This window comes from Schistocerca cancellata, chromosome 5, assembly GCF_023864275.1.
Source record: "Schistocerca cancellata isolate TAMUIC-IGC-003103 chromosome 5, iqSchCanc2.1, whole genome shotgun sequence".
NCBI classification, from domain to species: Eukaryota; Metazoa; Arthropoda; class Insecta; order Orthoptera; family Acrididae; genus Schistocerca; species Schistocerca cancellata.
Window position 1 is genome coordinate 252,201,217 of NC_064630.1, and position 24,930 is coordinate 252,226,146.

Here is a 24,930-nt window from a genome sequence, read left to right on the forward strand (position 1 = left end):
ACGGAGAACATGTAAATGGAAAACACAGGAAACATGATTCGTAAAGAAACGTTAATTTGTACAGGGCAGAGCAGCCTTCAAAACGCAATCAAGAAAATCGTTATGCTGTCTGAGAACCACATGTATTATGGAAGTTGAATATGGGTGATAGCCTGAAACACGTCCTTACATATGACAATTCTGTACAAAGAAGTGGCTGCTTGCTTTATTTCTTCAGCCATTCAGTCTATAGCTACAGACTTCAATCAACGCTAATATGTATAAATCAGTGTTATCATGGTCTTGTTGAACTTTCCGTGTTGACTGGAGCCACATCATCTGCAAATGCTACGATACAGCGATTTAAAAGCACAAAAATGCCTTCACGTAGCCTCCGCCAGCATTGGTAAGTTGCTCCGCCTGCAAAAACGGTGCGCGTGCTTCAGCCGGCGGTACCCGGCACTTCGTTAGCATTCTGCCTCCCAGCAGCATACGTGATCTTCACGGATGACCGGCGCTGCTCCACCCACACAAAGAGGCCGTCGATTGGCGCCACGCTGCATCTACTGGACGAAGGCGCGTACCTCTGTTCGCTCTGGCCTGATGAATAGTGATGTTTTCCTGCACTCCGTGTATTTTGCTGCGTCTGGCTTCACCTCTGGCGGATTCCTGCTGTCTCCGCCAGGCCATCGAACCCACAACGCCCGGGTGAGAAGGCAGCTACACCACCCTGCAATCGGAAGCGCTGCTACCTATCTCTCAGCTGTGGTCGTTACACGACGAGACTGCAATAGGCAGAAAACAGTTGCCAAATAAATATTTCGCTTTTTATCAACATGCGCTGCCAAAGTGACATTCCTCGAGTTTTTGGAAGCTGTGCCATTGTTCTCAAAAGGTAATAAGCACACAGCTTATTTAAAAGATGCAATTACCCGTCCGCGTTTTATTTTTTCAGGTGGTGTATGCATCAGTTCAAAATAACTGCATTTCGTAACAACGGAAAATAGAAACGTGCATTAGTGAACTCGTTCACTCAGTTCGTTTGTGTATTTACTTTCAGTCCTGGCATACATTATGTTAGCTAACTAAGGCACATGATTCTTCTTTCACTGCAACGAAATCCACATTTAACCCGAAATAACATTTCTGTCAACGCTGTCACGAATCGCACCGATCCTCCTACCGACTTCAGTGATTTGATTACCATCTCGCTAGTTGCCGGTAGCTTCGTAGTCCTAGATAATCCGGCGCTCCTCTTAAATTACGTTCCATTTTGCTCCCTTTTCCTACAACTTCATAATTTGATTTCATTCACGCAAATCTATTTATGTTGTTCTAATTCTCGTCGCTCGAAGTTCACCGCTGTAAACCGTCTCGCAGATCAAGTTCTCTGATAAACCTAAAATCATGCTGTGAAGAATTTTGTTTATTTGCTTTTAATGTAAGAAGCTTTGGAAGTTATAAAAACTGGATCTTTTGCATTTCCATACAAAATTCGATAAGATATTTAGGTCATATAATTTCCAGATGAGTGTACTTGTGACAGACAGCACCTAATCGCTTCCAGCATCTGTTTTCACGACGTGTAACTATCACTCAGATCAGATGATTGTGTTCTGGGAAGGCATATCTAATGGTTTCGTAATTACAGAAGTCAAATTCATTGCATACTTATCCCTAAGACGAGAGAGATTTGCCATATTGAATCCAGAAATGTAAAGGTTTTTACCTGACGTATTCTGAGCATATGTTCCCAGAAATTAAACGTAATCTATTTGTTATAGTATAGCACTAGCAGACATTGCGCAATTCCTTCTTAAAAAGCAGAAATTACCGATTCCGTGTTCTGATAAACCACCACTTATGGCTTGAAAGCAAATATCACAGAAGTGGGTAACCATTACAACAATATTGCTCTGTCACAAGCTATTGCTCGCAGGTGGTTAACTGATCTTCGCGCTGGTCGTAAAGGCGAAATGTTGACTGATTTAAAAATTAGCAACTCTGTCCAAACTGTACAGAAACAACTCTTTCTTATTAATAAAGTCTTTTCTCCTTCTTTTATTTACCCAAGCAACAGTTACAGCGCTTAGTGATACAGTGGTCGTTTCGACTATAAGCTACAGTCTTCTTCGCATTAAACACGAAAATCCAAGCCAAGCGAGGCTAATAGGCAAACTTCATCATTGTAAAAGAAAAAGGTTAAGAATATCTTATCAAATGTTAGAAATTAAATTGACATCTGAGGCAACTGCAGTGTCGTACTGCCTGAGATAACGTGTAAATACTCCGTATACAGAGACACAGAAGAACGGTGAATCAGAACAGTGCCCTCTGGCGATAGAAATGTAACATCATTGCATACTCGATTTTTATAAGGTACATGTTATAAGACAAAATATTAACCATAAAATACGTGGAAGAGGTAAGTCATTAGTCACTGGCAGTGAGGAAAGATGTAGCAAGTAAAATAACATAGCATTAAATGCGAATCGAGAACATCATAGTTTAGGAAAACAAATTGTTTTACAATATAGGAAAAATGTGTAGGGACGGTATATCATAAACAGTATCGATAATGTTAAAATAACTATCGAAAATAAACCCACCTCTCTAGTCTTCGTTAGAGCGCTGTAAAAACCATCAAGCAAAATATACTGAGGAAAACTGACCCAGCACTTTCGTGCCAGTACTTACATAGCAGAACAGGGAACTTCAACGAGTCTTTGAACAATGTAACAGAGGTATGAATATCCGAATCAATATTGTGTCACATAATGCTCTCTACGCAAGTGTGCTTTATGCAGTTATGACTTTTAACAAGGGTTGTCTGGGCAGAACTCAACAACTGCAGCAATTAGACTTCAGCACAGGATACAGTGTCTTAAACAGATGAAGAAAGTCAAATAATACAAAAAATGAAATTAAAAGTGGGAAGGGACAGAAGAGTGAGCAAAGAAGAAACTGAAAATCAGTATGGAGATGTCTACAATACATCTGTACACTATTACGGTTGTGTTTCCTTTGTCAGCTTTTTTATAAAAAGATATTTCTGACTATAAAAGACCTAATTTATAGACAGAAATCAATAAAATTTTTGCAACATACATTAAAATTTTTTACGGGGATTTTATTTTTAAATTCTCTCGGAAAGTCCCACTTTTAATATTGTATTAATGAAAAAAAGTTGTTTAAATTGGGTTATTTAGGTATCTTATTTACAAATTACAACGTCATCATAACCAGACACCGGGCAGGGTAGCCGCGCGGACTGAGGCGCCTTGCCACGGTTCGCGCGGCTTTTCCCGTCAGAGGTTCGAGTCCTCCCTCGGGCATGGGTGTGTGTGTGCTGTCCTTAGAGTAAGTTAGTTTAAGTTAGGTGTGTAAGCCTAGGGACCGATGACCTCAGCAGTTTCGTCCTATAGGAACTTACCACAAATTTCCAAATTTTCCATAATCAGACAAAGAACTGCAATAACAAAACACACGTTTAGTGAAAGAAGACAACTGTTAGTGAACAAGTCATTTAATATGAAAAGACAGAAAAACAGTTTGCCAACACGATTATTAGTAGTGTGCTCCTGTATGTCTGTGAAAGTTGGACACTGTTTCTGATAGACAGAAAGAGCTGTGGAGAACGATAACGAGGTCGACGTGGATAGAAGTTTTTTTGAAAATTCGGAAAATAGCAGAGTGACCTCATAGCAATTATTCAATAAAAGAATACAAAGTTTTTGGTTATTTCTTTATAAAGAATCAGGTCTTAAGTAATTTGTTAGAATGAAAAATTGTGATAAATCAAGCAAAAGAAGGTAAGAAAAATCAGCAGAATTTATATTGCAGACAACGAAATGTTAAAAAAGTTAACAATCAAGGAAAAGAGACCAAACTAGAGAAAACAGATTTCAGGGACAAGGTACAACTCTTAAAAGTTGATTGATTGATAACTTGAAGTATTCTGCATTTAGAATACGGATTAGTGTGTCGTTGTTACCTGAATAAGAGATCCAGCAGGGACATTTCAACCCTCCTAAAGCTGATCAAGAAGGTTACTGGTGATGTGAGTAGTAAATGTAGCAGCTTCCGTCGGTTCTATTTTAAAAGAACGATCGTGACGATAGGGGTTGTCTAAATTAAAGTAGCTGCCTGACTTACAGTTTGACCTTATCTGCTAATCTTCTGCTGTCTTGACCGTGACCAGCATAGAAGATCAGCTCTTCTATGATGGGGTTTCGGATTATTAATTAAAGGATTATAGTAGGCAACAGAGGAATTCTACAGACCAGAAGTCGAGTAGACATGTTAAATCTTGTATATACTTCCATAAACACACACATAGAAATGCGAAGTAGCCTGTCACAATTAAAATATGAAGACGGAGTGCTTTTTTTTTTAACATACAGTAATAGCACAGTCCTGAAACAAAAAACGTCTTGCTGCAGAAAGAGATAAATGGGACTATTTGCAACATGAATGAGCGTTCTGTTAACTCATCCAGCCCTGGATCAAAGATAGATTGTGTACACAGAAAGATAAATTGTAATGGTTATTATTATTATTATTCACGAGAAAGAACAAACTGAAGCCAAGGCAGGGGCATACATAGTACTATCGAGCAAGCATGGAAATCTTTGTCGTGCCAGCCGATCTACACTCCTGGAAATGGAAAAAAGAACACATTGACACCGGTGTGTCAGACCCACCATACTTGCTCCGGACACTGCGAGAGGGCTGTACAAGCAATGATCACACGCACGGCACAGCGGACACACCAGGAACCGCGGTGTTGGCCGTCGAATGGCGCTAGCTGCGCAGCATTTGTGCACCGCCACAGTCAGTGTCAGCCAGTTTGCCGTGGCATACGGAGCTCCATCGCAGTCTTTAACACTGGTAGCATGCCGCGACAGCGTGGACGTGAACCGTATGTGCAGTTGATGGACTTTGAGCGAGGGCGTATAGTGGGCATGCGGGAGGCCGGGTGGACATACCGCCGAATTCCTCAACACGTGGGGCGTGAGGTCTCCACAGTACATCGATGTTGTCGCCAGTGGTCGGCGGAAGGTGCACGTGCCCGTCGACCTGGGACCGGACCGCAGCGACGCACGGATGCACGCCATGACCGTAGGATTCTACGCAGTGCCTTAGGGGACCGCACCGCCACTTCCCAGCAAATTAGGGACACTGTTGCTCCTGGGGTATCGGCGAGGACCATTCGCAACCGTCTCCATGAAGCTGGGCTACGGTCCCGCACACCGTTAGGCCGTCTTCCGCTGACGCCCCAACATCATGCAGGCCGCCTCCAGTGGTGTCGCGACAGGCGTGAATGGAGGGACGAATGGAGACGTGTCGTCTTCAGCGATGAGAGTCGCTTCTGCCTTGGTGCCAATGATGGTCGTATGCGTGTTTGGCGCCGTGCAGGTGAGCGCCACAATCAGGACTGCATACGACCGAGGCACACAGGGCCAACACCCAGCATCATGGTGTGGGGAGCGATCTCCTACACTGGCCGTACACCACTGGTGATCGTCGAGGGGACACTGAATAGTGCACGGTACATCCAAACCGTCATCGAACCCATCGTTCTACCATTCCTAGACCGGCAAGGGAACTTGCTGTTCCAACAGGACAATGCACGTCCGCATGTATCCCGTGCCACCCAACGTGCTCTAGAAGGTGTAAGTCAACTACCCTGGCCAGCAAGATCTCCGGATCTGTCCCCCATTGAGCATGTTTGGGACTGGATGAAGCGTCGTCTCACGCGGTCTGCACGTCCAGCACGAACGCTGGTCCAACTGAGGCGCCAGGTGGAAATGGCATGGCAAGCCGTTCCACAGGACTACATCCAGCATCTCTACGATCGTCTCCATGGGAGAATAGCAGCCTGCATTGCTGCGAAAGGTGGATATACACTGTACTAGTGCCGACATTGTGCATGCTCTGTTGCCTGTGTCTATGTGCCTGTGGTTCTGTCAGTGTGATCATGTGATGTATCTGACCCCAGGAATGTGTCAATAAAGTTTCCCCTTCCTGGGACAATGAATTCACGGTGTTCTTATTTCAATTTCCAGGAGTGTATATGCAAACCCTTACATTTGTGGTGGTTCACGACCGAAATAATCGCTGTTGCGTTACCTTTAAAGCAAAACAGTTGGAACCGCAGTTTTACGGTACATGGCTGCTACTGAGAACAGTAGACAAGCAGGAAGACATACAAATGGCGGCAACTTCTGTGCTTCTGAACTCCACAGACCTGGTACAACTAACCAATGCAAGTAACAGAGGACGAGAGGGCTTCACCCGTCAGTCCTACTACCGAGAGTATCGCAACACAGTAAGCGTCTGCCAGCAAAGAGGCGACAACAGCCAGCATAACCAGAGTGCCTGTTTAGTTTGGTTTTCGGTTCTGGCCTCTAAGGCTTGGTCTAGCGGTTCCACAGCTGGGTTCCCTGGAGTGGCGGCTAGTCGTCGAAAGGGGAGGGACAGACTGATATCTGAAATTCAAAACAACGGTTCGAAATAGCCTTTCTATCTGTTCGTCATATTGCAAATTATTAGGAATATTTAGATCAAGGCTCGAAAATTTATTCGGACCCCATGAGCCAACAGTCCTCGGACTGGGCAAGCGTAGGGTGATATCTGACTTCCGCGAAAATTAGTTTGATATGATTTAATTGGTGATTAATTTCATTTACTTTCTGAATATTAATCGGATCGACCTTTGTGATATGCGAAATGATTCACAAATTTGCTTGTCGCATGAATCTACCGTCATAAAAGTAAAATGTACACTGATGTTCAGAAAAAAAACACCTTGAACGACCAGAGATAGGACTTTCATATTCACAGGACATGTACATTAGCATGTTCTGCAGAAATGATCAGCATTTGAACCCCTCGGGTTCGGGGTCAACAATGTATGGCGGTGCAACACCACCCACCGGTAAAATGTCCCAGCGGCTCTCGTTGTTGCTATAAACCGAAGGTAATGGATCAGTGTGACTTGAAAAGACGTGCAGGATGCCTCGCAGAAGTATGTGCGAACCGTACCGTCATATCAGTGAGTTTGGAACAGGGCACATTATTGGAATGGGAGAATGTGATCCCTTCATCTGGGACATTGCTGCTCGTGTAGGAATAAGTGTTGCGGCAGCGCAACAGGTGTGTGCAGAATGGGTCACGGAAGGCCGTAGAACGCGACGGCCGGCCGGGGTGGCCGTGCGGTTCTAGGCGCTACAGTCTAGAACGAGCGACCGCTACGGTTGCAGGTTCGAATCCTGCCTCGGACATGGATATGTGTGACGTCCTCAGGTTAGTTAGGTTTAAGTAGTTCTAAGTTCTAGGCGACTGATGACCTCAGAAGTTAAGTCTCATAGTGCTCAGAGCCATTTTTTTTGTATTGTTCTCCTTGTTCGTCAACGTCTTTTCGCATCTGTCCTCCAACACACTGTTCACTAACACTAAAGTGCCAAAGGTGTGGGACAGCGATATAGAATATACAGATGCCGATAGTACAGCGTACTCAAGGTACAGAAGGGCATTGCATAGGCGGATCTGTAATCAGTACTCAGTTGATTCATGTGAAAAGGTTTATCATGAGATTATGGCCGAACGACAGGAATTATCAGACTTTGAACGCGGAGTGGTAGTTGGAGCAAGTCACATGGGACACTCCATTTCGGAAATCGTAAGGTAATACAATATTCCGAGAGTCACAGTGCAAGAGTGTGCCGAGGATAACGCAGTCGCCGGCGGACTTCATCTATCTACCGAGAGCAGCGGTGTTTGCGTAGAGTTGGCAGTGCTAACGGACGGTCAACACTACGTGAAACAATCGCAGATATGGAAGTAGGAAGTACGACGAACGTATCCGTTAGGACAGTGAAGCGAAATTTGTCGTTAATGGGCTATGGCAACAGACGACCGACGCGGCTGCCTTTGCTAACAGCACGGCATAGCCTGTAGCGCCGCTCCTGTTCTCGTGGCGATATCAGTTGAACCCTGACGACTGGAAAACAGTGGTCTGGTCAGATGAGTCCCAATTCAGTTGGTAGGAGGTTCAAGTGTAGCCCAGACCCCATGAAGCTAGGGATCCAATTCGCAGTGCTAGGTGATGGTGGCTCCGTAGTAGTGTAGGCAGCGTTTAAATGATATGCTCTGGACCCTCTAGTCCAGCGGTACCTACAATTCAGTGGCAACGATTATGTTCGAGAACTTAGATACCAATTGCAACCATTCGTGGACTTTATGTACCCCAAACACCGATGGAATTTTTATGGATGACAATGCGCCATCTCACCGGGCCACAGTTGTTCACGAGTGGTTTGAAGAACATTCTGGGCAATACGAGAGAATGATTTGGCCACTAGGATCGCCTGACATGAATCCCATTGAACATTTATGGATCATAATCGAGAGATCAGATCGTGACCAAATTCCTGCACTGGCAGCACTTTGGCAATTATGGACTGTTATAGTGACAGCATGGGTCAGTATTTCTGCAGGGGACTTCCAAAAACTTTTTGAGTCCTTGCCACGTCTAGCTATTGCAGTATGCCTGACAAAAGGAGATCCAAGCTAATTTTACATTTGTTGATATTGCTCCGTTAAGAACGATGCGTCTAGTTACATGTACTAGGAAGTCCTCAATCCAGTTAAGAACCTGGTTCGATATTCTGTAAGCCTGTATGTTTTTGACTAATTGTCTAAAAATCTGGGTATTTTTTGAGTATGCTGTCTAGTTCTTTATGAAATAATAATGTAGCATTCGGTTTATTTTATTTTATTTACGTATTTTTTTGCCTGCTCTTGTTTTCAGAAAAACTGTTGATGATACTGACGATGTTTGAAAATAACTAGTATCGCTTGTGGTAGAAATTCGAAAAATTGTGTTTATGAAGTAACGGAAGTCAATCTTTTTATATAATTAATTGGAATTCTTTCTATGTAGATTCTTAATTCTTACCCGAACACTAATCATATTTTAATTTCTTACGTGAAGAAAGTAGTAAGAAAAATCAGAACTGACCGTAGCAAATGCTGCTTTGTAATTACGAACATTATTGAAATAGTTCTTTACTTTCTATTTAATTGTTCGATCAATTGAAGTGCGTCCTTGATACAGTGAGCTGAAAAATAAATTTTGTCTTAACGTCGGCAAGCTAACTTTTCCCTCACGAATGCTGTTATATTACGTGAAGTAATCTCAGGTGCAAAGTGTTTTGCATTCCAAAATCTGCACTGAAAATTCATCAAACATCAGTATTTTTCGTATAATAAGGACAGCGGTAGGTATTCAAAATGAGGAAAATGAAAATTACGAATTTACTTCTAATTTTGTGATAACGATGGAAAATGAGCACAAAGTCCCGTTTACTGTTAGATAAAAGTAAGCGAAAACACATCTCCAAAAAGCAACGTCATGTATAGTCTGTGTTGCTCGCGAAGGCTTTGTTACTACGATGTTTTGTTTTCCACTGCCGACATCATACATTTTGCGGTTGTGGTATTGAATGTAGCTGTCCGATAGGCGCGTTGCTGCAGATGAACTGCGTAACATTTAAATATAAATGCCCCTAGGATGCGATTTCACGAAACGTTGTTACTTTCGTGTGTCATTTCTACCATAGCACATCATCGGTACGCGGGGTAGAAGTTAGCAGTAGTGTAAGAGACAAACGTTTCTCATGTGTGTATGTCTGCTTCCTTTTACCTCTTAACAGTTACGTAACCACATGATTTTGTTTTTGTTGCACGTCTATGACAAAGTACCATTCGAATTATATAAATTTAAATGGCATCCTTGTATGATTAATATTAAAAATCGGTACTCCAATTTTCGATTTAACCGATTAATATTGAGAGACAAAACCAAAACGCGTGTAAGAGAGAGTTGTCATTTTCATGTAAGTGCATCGCAAGACCTGTCAGACACAAAGTGTGTAGTAGCATATGGCACGCAGAACAACACTGCGTGACATTTAGCAGAAACGCCAAAGGAGCCAGATTAAACGGCGCTCGGCCGGCGCAGGCAGGACCACAAGAGGGCTCTGAGTTCTGACCACCGCCGTGTCGTGATCTGGCCGCCTCCAGCCAGCCAAGGCCGAGATCACACGACACCACTCCAGACCTGGCATTCCCACGGGGATGAAATTCCAGGCCGGCGCGCCACCTTCACAAGGACAGAGAGAGCGGGCCAGGGGGAGAGGATACGGCGAAATTCGCCTTAGTACGTGCAGCTCGAAACGGCCGTGAAAGAGACGGCAACCAGGGTCACGGTCAGCAAGGTCTGCTTTCTCAATACACGGACCTCACGTCCCAATAGCTTCTGGCTTCTGCACATATCACGACTCAGAAGGCTGCCTTTGGGAAATACCTCCACCCAACTACATTCGGGCGCGTATTTTGCACATCTTGAGCGAAGAAGGGAGCCGCTTTAAACTACGACGACTTGAGGATGATAATCAAGTTCTATAAGAACGATGTGACTGCGATTAGGAATATTCATCAGCAACAAGAAGCAAAAATTAGAAAAGGCGTGAGACAAGAACATACTCTCTCTCCTCTTATATTCAATGTTTACATCTAGGACGCTATAGACTAAGTTTATGAAACTACTGAGGTGGGTTTCAAAATCAATGAAATCAATGGGCGGGAGATAGACATGCTGCATTATGGAAATCATATTGCTGTAGTTACGGAGAAGAAACAAGATATAGAGAAGGTTCTCAGTACAATGGAAAGAGATTTCTGTAATCAGTATGGTATGAGAATAAACAAGTGGAAGACTTAAGTGATGGTATGCAGTACTGAAGAAGAATGTGAACGTTTTAGAATAAGAATTAGAACAGAGGGCTATACGTGATAGAGGAATTTACCCATTTGGGAAGCAGGATTAGAAGGGATGATAGAAGCCGGAAGGAAATTGGGAGCAGTGAACAGCAGGTCAAAACTGCGTTTAATTTGAGGGAGAACTTACTCACCAGCAAGAGCATCAGCTTGGAAATAAGAAAACGGCTCTTGAAAGCATTTCTTTGAAGTTTGGGCCTAAACGGGTGAGAAACTTGGACAATGGCAAAACAAGAGACAAGACGGCTAGAAGCCCTGGAGATCTGGTGCTACAGAAGAATGACGATCAGCTGGAGAGAAAGAGGGACCAATGAAGAGTACAGGAGACTAGTTCTCTATGGCGGCATATCCTTACGAGAAGAGATAAAATCGTAGCACAGATTTTAAGACACTACAAAATCATTGGAACAATAACAGATGGAGCTGCTGAGGGAAGAAATCACCGGGGACGACAAAAGATGTCATGCAGGCAGCAGATTGTGAATGATGTCGGTTGCACTACATACGCGGAAATGAAGAGGAAGACAGCAAAAGAGAGGAATGGCGTACTGCTGCAAACCAACCTCAGGATTGAACGCCAAAGAGAGAGAGGAGTATTCGTCCGGTCTGATCTAAACGTCTGATCTAAAACTGAACAGCCGGCCGCGGTGGTCTTGCGGTTCTAGGCGCTGCAGTCCGGAACCGCGGGACTGCTACGGTCGCAGGTTCGAATCCTGCCTCGTGATGGCTGGGTGTTGTGTGATGTCCTTGGGTTAGTTACGTTTAAGTAGTTCTAAGTTCTAGGGGACTGATGACCTAAGATGTTAAGTCCCACAGTGTTCAGAGCCATTTGAACCATTAAAACTGAACGGCTACACATACCTAGTCTTTAAAAAAAGCATTTGTCAAATTGAGATTAGCCTCAGGAATCTAAAGAATTTCAATTCCTCTGCGAAAGAAGTTGTTTGAAACCACTCGTCCTACATGCATGTGCACATGTGGACTCTCTAGGATACAGAAATACGTCACAGACCTGAAAAAACACGTAATAATTTCAAACATGGAAGAACACCTTCCCAAGTAATTAAAGAGAGTAGTATTCGCCTTGGAAGACCGGAGAATAAAAAGATTAATATAATATTAGTTAACTTCGAGAGCACCTTCGGAAAGGTCCGAGAACTACTCTCGCTTATAATTTGTAACAAAGCTCACATAGTATTAGTGACAGAAATTTTCCTGTAGCCAGATGATAATTGAAATTTATATCACAAAGGAGGTCACGATGCCGATGGTGGAGGCGTGTTTATAGCGGCAAATATCTAGTGACATTAGTGCAGATTCCGAATGCGAAATAATATGGGTGAAGATAAACGTTAAGGAAGCGAACATTTTAGTTTAGGCTTTACTGTCACTGTTATAGACATTAAATGAAACACCTTGTTGTTTTATTTAACGTTAAAGAAGCATTAAGCATGGTCATCAATTGCTTTTATAGGCCCCCCTATGTAAGGAGCAATAGCAGTGGAATAATTGAGGGAAAACTTGGAGAAGTGTTCACTTAAATTTCCTGGTAAGGGTACAGTATTAAACGGAGTTTTCAACTTACCTGCTATAGACTGGGAGACTCAAGTGATGAAGGTATATTGTAGGGAGGTAGCATGTGATATTCTTCCAAATGCCATATCCGAAAATTACTTTGAGCAGCCAATCGGAAAACTGCTCGTGAAGGCAACAGACTGGATCTCGTGGTTGCAAATAGACCCGAATCTTTCGTCTCAGTGTAGAACAGAAAATCGGTGATCATACGACCATTATAGTAATACTGAATATGGATGTAAATAGAAATGTAAAGGAAGGTAGGGAGTTATTTCTGGCTAGCAAGAACGACAAAAAAACAGTTCAGATTACTTGAGCAGACAACATGAAAAGTCATCTCAAGGGCCGAAAATGTTGAGCATCAATGGACTAGGTTCAAGAGTATTGAACAATACGTCTTAGACAGGTATTTTCTGAGTAAAGCTCTGAAGGATGGGAAAGATCCGCTGTGGTCCAACAGCCACGTTATAAAGCAAAGAGAGCTACTCGTAGCCAAAACCTCACAGTCAAACAAAAACTGTACGAAACCAGAATTAACATAAGAGAGACATTCGCCAAGCGTTCAACAAATTCGAAAGGGAGATTCTAGCTCCCGACCTGATAGTAAACCCTAAGAATCGGTGAACAGACTGAAGCGGCATTGAAACGGAGTATGTCAGAGCGACGGCCGAAATACTCAAGGCCTATTTCTGAAACTGTTCCACTCAGGAGGATTGTGCTGTGGTTTAAATCGTCGCAAGAAACGTACAAAAGACCAATAGCGAAAGTAGAACGAGATACTGAAATCGCTCACCAGAGAAGCCAGTGGACCTCCCTGGAGTGCCAATGTGATTCCACTGCGCGAAAGAACTGCCTCCTCGTTCAACAGCAGTGTACCGTAGGTCGCTATAGAAGTGAAGCATTCCTAGCGATGGGAAATTTTTTTAATGTAATTCATTACTTCAGCTTCTATCCTTACGAAGATAAAGTTGAAATTCAATATGTCTTCAGGAAAATGCAATTACATCATTTTGATTCAACTTTATCCTCTTAGAATAGAAGCTGAAGTAATGAATTAAAATTTGTGCCGAGGCCAGGATTTGAATCTGCGTCTTGGGCTTGCCAGACAAAAGTGCTGTCCACTACACTGGCATTATGGCTAACACAGCTGCATGTAATACCCTCGTCCATTGCCCTCCCTAGCACGAACTTCAGCTCACACTTCAGCCCATCTTGATTTTCCCTTTCTTAAATCGTCAGTATTGCTGATCTGATACTGGAATAGCACCCCAGCTTTGTACGTAACGGAGAAATCCTACCTGCACTTCTTCTATCGTTGTTGTTGTTGTGGTCTTCAGTCCTGAGACTGGTTTGATGCAGCTCTCCATGCTACTCTATCCTGTGCAAGCTTCTTCATCTCCCAGTACCTACTGCAACCTACATCCTTCTGAATCTGCTTAGTGTATTCATCTCTTGGTCTCCCTCTACGATTTTTACCCTCCACGCTGCCCTCCAATACTAAATTGGCGATCCCTTGATGCCTCAGAACATGTCCTACCAACCGATCCCTTCTTCTGGTCAAGTTGTGCCACAAACTTCTCTTCTCCCCAATCCTATTCAATACCTCCTCATTAGTTATGTGATCTACCCATCGAATCTTCAGCATTCTTCTGTAGCACCACATTTCGAAAGCTTCTATTCTCTTCTTGTCCAAACTATTTATCGTCCATGTTTCACTTCCATACATGGCTACACTCCATACAAATACTTTCAGAAATGACTTCCTGACACTTAAATCTGTACTCGATGTTAACAAATTTCTCTTCTTCAGATACGCTTTCCTTGCCATTGCCAGTCTACATTTTATATCCTCTCTACTTCGGCCATCATCAGTTACTTTGCTCCCCAAATAGCAAAACTCCTTTACTACTTTAAGTGTCTCATTTCCTAATCTAGTTCCCTCAGCATCACCCGACTTAATTAGACTACATTCCATTAACCTCATTTTGCTTTTGTTGATGTTCATCTTATATCCTCCTTTCAAGACGCTATCCATTCCGTTCAACTGCTCTTCCAAGTCCTTTGCTGTCTCTAACAGAATTACAATGTCATCGGCGAACCTCAAAGTTTTTATTTCTTCTCCATGGATTTTAATACCTACTCCAAATTCATCTTTTGTTTCCTTTACTGCTTGCTCAATATACAGATTGAATAACATTGGTGAGAGGCTACAACCCCGTCTCACTCCCTTCCCAACCGCTGCTTCCCTCTCATGCCCCTCGACTCTTATAACTGCCATCTGGTTTCTGTATAAATTGTAAATAGCCTTTCGCTCCCTGTATTTTACCCCTGCCACCTTTAGAATTTGAAAGAGAGTATTCCAATCATCATTGTCAAAAGCTTTCTCTAAGTCTACATATGCTAGAAACGTAGGTTTGCCTTTCCTTAATCTTTCTTCTAAGATAAGTCGTAAGGTCAGTATTGCCTCACGTGTTCCAGTATTTCTACGGAATCCAAACTGATCTTCCCCGAGGTTGGCTTCTACTAGTTTTTCCATTCGTCTGTAAAGAATTCGTGTTAGTATTTTGAAGCTGTGGCTTATTAGACTGATTGCTCGGTAATTTTCACATCTGTCAGCACCTGCTTTCTTTGGGATTGGAATTATTATATTCTTCTTGAAGTCTGAGGGTATTTCGCCTGTTTCATACATCTTGCTCACCAGATGGTAGAGTTTTGTCAAGACTGGCTCTCCCAAGGCCGTCAGTAGTTCCAATGGAATGTTGTCTACTCCGGGGGCCTTGTTTCGACTCAGGTCTTTCAGTGCTCTGTAAAACTCTTCACGCAGTATCGTATCTCCCATTTCATCTTCATCTACATCCTCTTCCATTTCCATAATATTGTCTCTATATACTCCTTCCACCTTTCTGCTTTCCCTTCTTTGCTTAGAACTGGGTTTCCATCTGAGTTCTTGATGTTCGTACAAGTGGTTCTCTTATCTCCAAAGGTCTCTTTAATTTTCCTGTAGGCAGTATCTATCTTGCCCCTAGTGAGATAAGGCTCTACATCCTTACATTTGTCCTCTAGCCATCCCTGCTTAGCCATTTTGCACTTCTATCCTTACCGAAGATAAAGCTGAGGCTCAGTATGTCTCCAGCAAAATTTAATTACATCAGACCAGCATATCACCTAAACCTGACGTTCAGGCAGGATTTCCCCATTACATACAAGGCTGGGGTGTTAGTCCAGTATCGGAGAACCTCAGTAATACTGACGATTTAAGAAGGGAAAAATCAAGATGGGCTGATGTGTGAATTGAAGTTTGTGTTATGGAGGGCATTGGACTAGGGTATTCCTTGACGATGTATTAGATATAATACTGGGGGGTGTAGTGGGTAGCACGTCTGCATAGTACAGAGGAGATATGGGTTCAAGTACCGGCATTGGCACAAATTTTAATTGATTGCATCAGTTTCTATCCTTATCGAATCAAAATGAGGTCGAAGAGCAATGATCGTGTGAAATACAACTCGCTCTGTTCGTCCACGAGACCAAGAAAGCAATAGGTACCGCGTCGAGGTTGATACCGTGTTCCTTGAATTGCGGAAGGCGTTACATATGGTTCCGCACTGCCGCCTAAGGAACAAAAAGGGAGCGTACGTAATTTCAGACCAGCTGTGTGATTGGTTCTAGCAAAGAGAACACAGCAAGTCGTTCTCCACGGAGAGAAATCTTCAGACGTAAAAGTAACTATGCGAGTGCCCCAAGGGAGAGTTGTAGGACCATTATTTTTCACAATATATATACTCGTATATGACTTAATGGATAATGTCAGGAGATCCGTGAGGTTTCTCGCGAATGGTGCTGTTGTATAGAGAGAAGTTGCGATGCTACAAAATTGTACCAAAATTCAGGAAGATCTGTAGAGGTTTGAAGATGGGTGCAGAGATTGGCAGTTATCCCTCAATATAAACAAACGTAACGTATTGTGTATAAAAAGGCAGAAAGGCCCATTACTGGATTTCAGAACGATCAGTGGAAGCAGTCACATTCGCAAAATATCTAGAAATATGCATATGGAGCTAGTTAAAGGCGAACTACAACATAAAACTAATCTCAGGTGAGGCAGATACCAGCTAGATTCACTGGAAGAGTTCTCAGGAAGAGTTGGATTACAAAACCATTGTGCGACCAGCACTTGAATATTGCACGTCAGTCTGGGATTCGTACCATACAGGATTGATAGAGGAAAAAGAAGGGATGCACAGAATTGTAGCGCATTTCGTTATACACTGAGTTGACCAAAGTCATCGGATACATATGGTGTCGGACCTCCTTTTGCCCGGAGTAGTGCAGCAACCCGCCGTGGAATGGACTCAACAAGTCGATGGAAGTCCCCTACAGAAATACTGAGCCATGCTGCCTCTATATCCGTTCGTAATTGCGAAGCTGTCACGAGTTCACGACCTGACCTGTGGATCATGTCCCACAAATGTTTTATGGGATTCATATCGGGCGGTCTGGGTGGCCATTCGCGTGAATAGTCCAGAATGTTCTTCAAACCAATGGAGAACAATTTTGGCCCGGTGACATGGCGCACTATCATCCATAAAAATCACATCGTTGTTTGGGAACATGGCGATAACCAATGGCTGCAAATGGTTTCCATGTAGCCGAATTGCAAAGGACGCAATCCATTCAATGTAAACACATCCCGTACCATTATGGAGACACCGGCTTTCACAGTGCCTTGTTGACAACTTGGGTCCACGGCTTCGTGGGGTCGAATCCTACCATCAACTCTTATCAGCAGAATTCGGGACTCGTCTAACGAGGTCACAGTTTTCCAGTCGTCCAGGGTCCAACCGATGTCGTTGCTAACCCATGAGAGACGCTGCAGGCGATGTGCTGTCAGCAGAGGCACTCGCGTCGGATGTCTGATCCCATACCTCATTAACCCCAAATTTCGCCGCATTATCCTGACAGATATGTCGCACATTGCTTTCTGCTATTATTTCACGCAATGCTGCTTGTGTGTCATCACTGACAACTCTACGCAAACGCCCCTGTTCACGGTCGTTAAGTGAAGGCCGTCGGCTACTGCATTGTCCGTGGTCAGAGATTATGCCTGTAATTTGCATTCTTGGCACACTCTTGACACTTTGGATCTCAGAATGCTGAACTGTCTAACGATTTCCGACATGAGATATCTGGGATGTCCCTTGCTTCTTGCTTCAGCTGCCAATCCGCTTGCAAAATCTGTTGATTGCCGTCGTGCGGTGATAATCACGTTTGAAATCTTTTCACATGAATCACCTGAGTACAAACGACAGCTCATCCGATGCTATCTCCCTTTTATACCTTGTGTACGTGATATTACCGCCATGTGTACATGTGCATATCGCTACATCATGACTTTTCTCACCTCATTTCAGGTTCATTTAGTGAGCACAATAGCATCTCGGAGGGTTTCAGCCAACTCTAGGGTAGGCGCTGCAAGAGAGGCGTTCTGCAGCGCGGTGCGGTTTACTTTTACAGTTCCGACAGCGTATGTTTCTAAAAGAATCAACGTATGCAAGTGTATTGCTTGAGAAAAAGGTCTAGAACGTATTATTAGATTCGAAATCACAAGGAGGCTTACCAACACACGTTCTTCCCACGAATCATTCGCGACTGGAACAGGAAAGTATGGAAGAGGGGCTTGACAGTGGTACACAAAATACGTTCTGACACACACCGTAAGGTGGCTTGTGGGGCATAGATGTTGCTATACCGATTCTCAGGTGTTGCTCATTGGTCTGGAATTAATGGAGGAGACAGAGAAGATTCGAAGAAGAGCGGCGAGTTTTGACACGGGTTCGTTCAATTAGCGCGAGGGAGTCACCTAAGTGTTCATTAAACTTCAACGGTTGATGCTGCAAGTGAGGAGTCAGGGCCGGCCGGTGTGGCCGTGCGGTTCTAAGCGCGTCAGTTTGGAACCGCGTTACCGCTACGGTCGCAGGTTCGAATCCTGCCTCGGGCATGGATGTGTGTGATGTCCTTAGGTTAGTTAGGTTTAAGTAGTTCTAAGTTCTAGGGGACTGATGACCTCAGAAGTTAAGTCCCATAGTGCTCAGAGCCATTTGAACCACACACTACTTATCGTAACTTACGGTAAGGACAACACACACACATGCCCGAGGGAGGACTCGAACTTCCGACGGAGGGAGCCTCTCAGACCGTGACAAGGCGCCCTAGACCACGCGGCTCCCCCGCGCGGCATCTCGAGAAGTAGCTGCGATAAAATCAAAGAGCTTGTGGCTCGCGTCTAGCATTTCCGACAGCCCTACTTCCAGTGCACCATTTGCGATGAGATTCCGGATTATCAATACCTTTCTGAGAAGTCCTGAGAGAAAACAGAGGAGGAGTGAATGTCAATGGAACACATGTGGACCACCACAAATTTGCTGACAACACTGCACAGCTTGCATTGAGTACAGATCAAGTGTAATAGCGGATGGAAAAACTTGGACTTTCTTTGAAGTTAGAACGCATAATGAATTAGATTAACGCTAAAATAATGTACAACCAACATTCAGAGGAGAAAACAGTACACGCTAATAATGGAGCCACAGAGACAAAAATGATTTTGCGGTATTTACGGCAGATGATGACAATGACATAATGGAGAGCTAAAGAAATAAACAAACAAGAGAATAAAAGCAGCATGGCGTGCATTCATTAAGCTGATTGTGAGTAGAGTTTTCAAAACTGAGTTTCCGTTGTGTCTGAAACAGAAAGTTGACAGTCATTATGTGGTGCCAATTTTGATTTATGGAAGGCAGGTTTGGACTTTCAGTGTGAAGACCATTCTAAAGCTGAAGGACACTGAGCCAGAAATGAAGAAACGGCTATTACGAATTAGTAGGAGAGACAACAAAACAAATCAATCAGGAAACAGACTGAATTTGAAGACGAAATTATGACTGTAATGAAAATGAAATGGAGGGGGTGGGACATGTTGCCACCGAGACAGATGGTTGATGGCTCAGGGAAGTTCTTCGCTTGATTCCAGGAGACTGGAATAGACATGGATGACACTAGAAAACATTCTGGAATAGCATGGCCTGGATACGTAAAGCTCTACACTGTAATGGTCAAGTGGTTGATATGGCGATGAGGAATATGTTGTTGATACCAGAGCGCGGAACCCAGATATTGTTTGGGGAACGATGTCGCTTGTGTTCGTAGGCAGCAGTTTTAGTAGATATCTACATCAGTATGAGTACAGGTGTTTACACAAAGTTTCCTGGATCGTGCCCTTAGAAATGGCTTAACGTAGGAATTCCGCGTTTAAGCTTCTAGAAGTGTATGATAGTCATTATCAGATCTCTTGTCCGTAGCTACACAAGGATTCTCCCACAGTACGATTAGGAAAAAAAAAGAAAAGAAAAAGAGCGATTCAAGATTACACTTAGAAACTGAAAAGAAATGGACAACAACTTCGGCACTTTCGATGGCGGATTTCTATGATACCATGTGACATCTCAGTCAGCTAATCCGAAGGTTATGTTTCACGGCTATATTTATAGGCTATGTAATTTAATCCACTAATTACGTGTCGCTCAGTGGCCGTTTGCAAGTCTTTGAAGTGGAGTCAGTTCCACGACGTGCGTATTCCTAATCTAACCTAGTTATCCAACAGCAGAAAGGGGACCTACAGTTTAGCGTGGTACGCGAACCACGCATATCCCATGGCGCCTCCTCACATTGTTGAGAGGTGAAGGATATATTAAAAGCAGACTGAAAATTTCCGTTCTCAGGACGGGCTTCGAACACGCAGTTGGTTCAAATGGCTCTGAGTACTATGGATGGGACTTAACTTCTGATGTCATCAGTCCCCTAGAACTTAGAACTACTTAAACCTAACTAACCTATGGACATCACACACACCCATGCCCGAGGCAGGACTCGAACCTGGGACCGTAGCGATCGCGCGGTTCCAGACTGAAGCGCCTAGAACCGCTCGGCCATCCCGGCCGGCAAACACGCAGTCTCTTGGTTTCCAGGTATGCGCTTTATCATTAAACCACCAAATCCGACTTAGGCATTCACTTAGGCTCCCTTACTGCGAAGTGAGCGCACTTCCATAACTACAAAGCAAGAATATAGAAAATTCCGTAGGAAGCTATCAATAAGTTATCGATTTCTGCAGATTACGTAGACGGGTTTGGATGGAGTACGGAAGTGTAAATTCCCGTAAGTTTAAATGGCACTACTGCACATTCCGCTGCAGAATTGAGTGTGACGGGAACGGCCCACGGCAGACACGCAATGCCGGCCGCCCCTGTCCTCAACTGCTGATACGGCAGCCGGTATGCGCGACGCGTGGAGGGACCTGCCAGCGTGATTCATACGCGCTGCAGATAACTGTCTGTGCGCGCACCAACAGTATGGCCTAGCAGTGACGGGGTGGGATTTATGTGGTGCTTGTGGCCTGTGACGTTCGCCGAACAGATGAAATACACTGCGTACGACCAATATCCGTGCTGCTTCAATAAATAAAATAGAGCTTGGGATGCGGCAGGCGATATTACATTTCGTTCAGTCGAGTGTGAGAGAACACTGCCTATAATACGGGTCTCGTATACGCGGGAAATAGGATTCAAATACCCATTTGACCGTCTTGATATAGGTATCCCCTTTATTCTACGGACTGACATGGTACTATGCCTGGATAGCTAGTGTTTTATATTTTCTTTGGCTTCAGTACATGATTTCAGATGAGTCCGGGGGAGGTTCCAAAATAATAGCTTATACTAAGCGTTCGTCAGTGCTATAAAGTAAACAACTTTATTACTTTCACACAATCGAGTGACACCTGGTATGAGGTACTGATTTATCAATCCTGCCAACACAGCCACTTAACCATGGAAATTTTGGTATAATGAAGTTTATTTAAGAGGAACTAGACACCCTGTATAATTAAAAATCGACTTGGACTGTGTGAAGATTATTTTTGGTTCAGACCCCATAGTTCTGTGGTCGATGGCGAAAATTACGCTGATCCTGGCATCCAATAATCATGCAGAATTCCAGGACACCCAGTCAGTTTCAACTTCAAGGACGGTAACGCATTAATATCTAAGGCAGGAACACAAATCAGGTAGCAGCCACTCTGTTGACGGCTGCTGGTACTAGTATCCAAAATGTCTCTAGTTTCATCTTATCGTGACATGTCACACTCTCAGAGGGATATTGTATTATATTGTATGGAACTGGGGACCTAGAAACGACGCAGTGGCTTCGTTCCCGCCGTAGTCCTCAATGGTTCACAACCCCACAACAGGCTACGACAGTCCACTCACCCCACCGCCGCCCCACACCGAGCCCAGGGTTATTGCGCGGTTCGGCCCCCAGTCCACAGACTGGCCGGCACAGCGGACCTCGACACTAATCCGCCGGGCGAATTCGTGCCGGGGACCGACACGCCTAACCGGGCCGGCTCAGAAGAATATTACTGAAATTTGTTTCTGTCGAGAATCAGCTGGGGGTCTTCATGCTGTGCGTTGACGATCCATAGGTTTACCTTCATTTTTCAACAGGTCTCTGATAATGCCGTGTCTTGGTGTTCAAAACCATCGCCCACGTACAATTTCTGATAACTGCTAATGTTATCTAGAAATCATTTGTACATACAGTTAATTGCAACGACCCCACCATGCAACCTTACGTTACTTCCTTTGTTACGTTCCACGTAGAGACAGATTTACTGAAATTTGTTTGAGACTTTCTGTCTGGCTACGTACCTGATCTGAAACTCTGCACACCAAGGCACGGGTACAAAAAGGGAACCATTAGTATAATTTAATGACTACGATTTCAGGTTTTTCTAGAAAGTATTTACGCTGAGCGTTTTGTTCATTGAAAACGGACAAGTTGCGTTTCTTGAATGCCATTGCAGGTACCCCAGTACGTAATAAGTTCACATTTCTTCTCTTTGATACGTATCTCTGAAATAATTCATTTCTAAACGTGATGTTCGTGTTTACAAGAACGGTGACGTGCCTGTCAAAGAACCATAATTTCTTACGAAACGTTAGACAGCATCTGCTGGCCTGCACTGTTATTCCATGATCCGGCAATAACACTAGCAAACTAAAAAATCCTTTTCTGAGTTACAAATACGAAGTACTCTGTTTCTGGAAGCTAATAAATCCCTGGATCAAGATCTTAATTTCATAATTTCTGTACTAGCTTCAGATTTCATGTAATATCGTTTTTGAAACTACTTACGGTGGCCGATGAATTGTATGCACGTGGCAAAATGATACTCTTTCGCAACAGGCCTTTCAAATGCGCCGGCACGCTAACTCAACGTGTTCGGTCAGGGGGTTAGCTGCCCTCTGTAATAAAAAAACTGAGTTAATGGATCAACGACGAACTTAAACGGGTGTCTTACGACGTCCGCCCCGCGTAGATACAACGAACGAAAACAAACAAAATGTACTCGAATGAGATTTTCACTCTGCAGCGGAGTGTGCGCTGATATGAAACTTCTGTAAAGTTTGGAAGGTAGGAGACGAGGTACTGGCAGAAGTAAAGCTGTGAGTACCGTGCGTGAGTCGTGCTTCGGTAGCTCAGATGGTAGAGCACTTGCCCGCGAAAGGCAAAGGTCCCGAGTTCGAGTCTCGGTCGGGCACACAGTTTTAATCTGCCAGGAAGTTTCAAAATGTACTCGCTCCGGCGGTACATATACTAAAATTGGAACGATACAGAGAAGATTAGCATGGCCACTGCGCAAGGATGACACGCAAAATCGTGAAGCGTTCCACATTTTTGGCCGGCCGGTGTGGCCGAGCGGTTCTACGCGCTTCAGTCTGAAACCGCGCGACTGCTATGGTCGCAGGTTCGAATCCTGCCTCGGGCATGGGTGTGTGTGATGTCCTTAGGTTAGTTAGGTTTAAGTAGTTCTAAGTTCTCGGGGACTGATGACCTCAGATGTTAAGTCCCATAGTTCTCAGAGCCATTTGAACCATTTTGAACCACGTTTTTGCCGGCACGGTATCTGAGCGTGTTCGGTCAGAGAGCTGGTTGGTCTCTGTAATAAAAAACTGAGTGGATGGATCAACAAACGAACTTGAACGGATGTCACGTGACGTCCGCAACGATCAAACACAACGATCAACAACGAACAAAATGCGAAAAAAAAAAAATACAAACATTAAAGGTAATCTATCTTTTCACAAAAGAATCGACGAGATGTGTAACGTATGAGTAACTAAAATGAAATACTCATACCTAGAAATACTTCCCGATTCCCTGCGATTTGCAGCAGAAACTTCGTTTCGTAAGGACCAGCAGCTGCCGGACAACATTTCGGTACCCTGTTTACATTGGTGGCGCTTTTGCATTTTGTGGTATGTCCTGCTGGAACAGCTCTGCATGTTCGTCACTAACAGTACCAAGGTGTGTTCCCACTCTGGAGAAGTACTGATTTCAGACTAACTTCGCTTAAATCTACGAATAACCGGCACTCATTTACACTGAAATCATGGCCAATAGCCTCCATAATGGATTTGATATCATTGTAAAAATCTATGCGACTCTTCTTGACGAAATATTCAGGAAAAACAGCATCGCCATCACGATAAACACTAACTTTTATATCACGAAGAGTTCCTTGTTTCGTCCCATCTAGTGGCGTACTACGGTGCTGTGACACAGGGATTTCATTGTGTACTAGAATTGCAAACATATACCTGCAAACAAACAAAAAATTAATTTCATAGCTTTAAAACTTTATGACTACAGCTGTATCGAGGTAATCCTAAGTCTAAGTGAGTGCACTACATACCATTCACTTTCTGAAGACTGGCGACAGATAAAGAATTCGTCTCAAGTTTAAAGAAAAATGTAGTATGTTAACTCAATTTCGTACGCAGCTATGTGCGAACTAACAGGCACCAAACGCAAACTCATAGCGACCCTTTTTTTCATTGCAAACTATTCGAATTTCGTACAGCATCTTAGTAAATATAGAAATATCTCAGTAAGTATGACCGTGAAAAACATGATGGGCATTTCATCGTGAAGCTGACAAATGAGGCAATGAGGTACGTGAGAATCGTTTTTTTTTACCGAATAGTTTCCTTAAAATCTTTTGAGAAAAATCATAGTGTAACCGGTAACCGGCTTGCGCACACCTCCATTTCCGCAGTCTATCTGAGGGGGGTGGGAGGAGTAGAGAATGTTTCGTTCAAGATGGACGAACTCACGGCTCAGTAGCCGACAGCTGACTGTGTCGGCTGCCCCTTTAGAATAGAGGGGTGGACTCGGTAGCAATTTCTGTACGATGCTATTTAGACGAAATAACGCTGTAGAAATGACAATGTGACAACAAATCACGGTCCGATGTTAAGACTTGTTCTCGTAGGTGGAAGTTTCATGAGGGGTATGAGAGTTCACCCTGTGCCTCTCCCAGTTTTAAACTAGATTTTTTTGTGGATTTTTCTTATTCTAGTCAGTTTTGCGACCCACCCACAACTGAAATCTTGGTGGGAGCCTACCTCGCCA

General features: G+C 43.7%; 1 non-coding gene across 1 annotated transcript; it reads left to right on the forward strand.

Moving 5' to 3' along the window:
- The first annotated feature begins 23,088 nt into the window (after positions 1 to 23,088).
- LOC126189815 (U6 spliceosomal RNA) lies at positions 23,089 to 23,195 on the forward strand. The gene has a single exon (XR_007538227.1). It is a non-coding gene; the product is annotated as a U6 spliceosomal RNA (small nuclear RNA).
- Positions 23,196 to 24,930: the final 1,735 nt, after the last annotated feature.